This window comes from Argentina anserina, unplaced genomic scaffold (assembly GCF_933775445.1).
Source record: "Argentina anserina unplaced genomic scaffold, drPotAnse1.1, whole genome shotgun sequence".
In the NCBI taxonomy this organism is placed as follows: Eukaryota; Viridiplantae; Streptophyta; class Magnoliopsida; order Rosales; family Rosaceae; genus Argentina; species Argentina anserina.
Window position 1 is genome coordinate 112635 of NW_026089471.1, and position 1228 is coordinate 113862.

Genomic DNA, 1228 nt, shown 5'->3' on the forward strand with positions numbered 1-1228 from the left:
CAAACGAGAAATGAAAAGATACACAATTGGAATAGTAAAGATACGCAAACGATGTAAAGATACTCAGTTTGAAAGAAACACACTCCCACACTTGCAAAACTCTCAAATTCAATAGAAACTCGCATCAGAAGCCTTACAGAAAGATACTCAAACGAGAAATGAAAAGATACACAATTGGAATAGTAAAGATACGCAAACGATGTAAAGATACACAATTGGAATAGTAAAGATACGCAAACGATGTAAAGATACTCAGTTTGAAAGAAACACACTCCCACACTTGCAAAACTCTCAAATTCAATAGAAACTCGCATCAGAAAGCCTTACAGAAAGATACTCAAACGAGAAATGAAAAGATACACAATTGGAATAGTAAAGATACGCAAACGATGTAAAGATACTCAGTTTGAAAGAAACACACTCCGACACTTGCAAAACTCTCAAATTCAATAGAAACTCGCATCAGAAAGCCATACAGAAAGATACTCAAACGAGAAATGAAAAGATACACAATTGGAATAGTAAAGATACGCAAACGATGTAAAGATACACAATTGGAATAGTAAAGATACGCAAACTATGTAAAGATACTCAGTTTGAAAGAAACACACTCCCACACTTGCAAAACTCTCAAATTCAATAGAAACTCGCATTAGAAAGCCTTACAGAAAGATACTCAAACGAGAAATGAAAAGATACACAATTGGAATAGTAAAGATACGCAAACGATGTAAAGATACACAATTGGAATAGTAAAGATACGTAAACGATGTAAAGATACTCAGTTTGAAAGAAACACACTCCCACACTTGCAAAACTCTCAAATTCAATAGAAACTCGCATCAGAAAGCCTTACAGAAAGATACTTAAACGAGAAATGAAAAGATACACAATTGGAATAGTAAAGATACGCAAACGATGTAAAGATACTCAGTTTGAAAGAAACACACTCCCACACTTGCAAAACTCTCAAATTCAATAGAAACTCGCATCAGAAAGCCTTACAGAAAGATACTCAAACGAGAAATGAAAAGATACACAATTGGAATAGTAAAGATACGCAAACGATGTAAAGATACTTAGTTTGAAAGAAACACACTCCCACACTTGCAAAACTCTCAAATACAATAGAAACTCGCATCAGAAAGCCTTACAGAAAGATACTCAAACGAGAAATGAAAAGATACACAATTGGAATAGTAAAGATACGCAAACGATGTAAAGATAC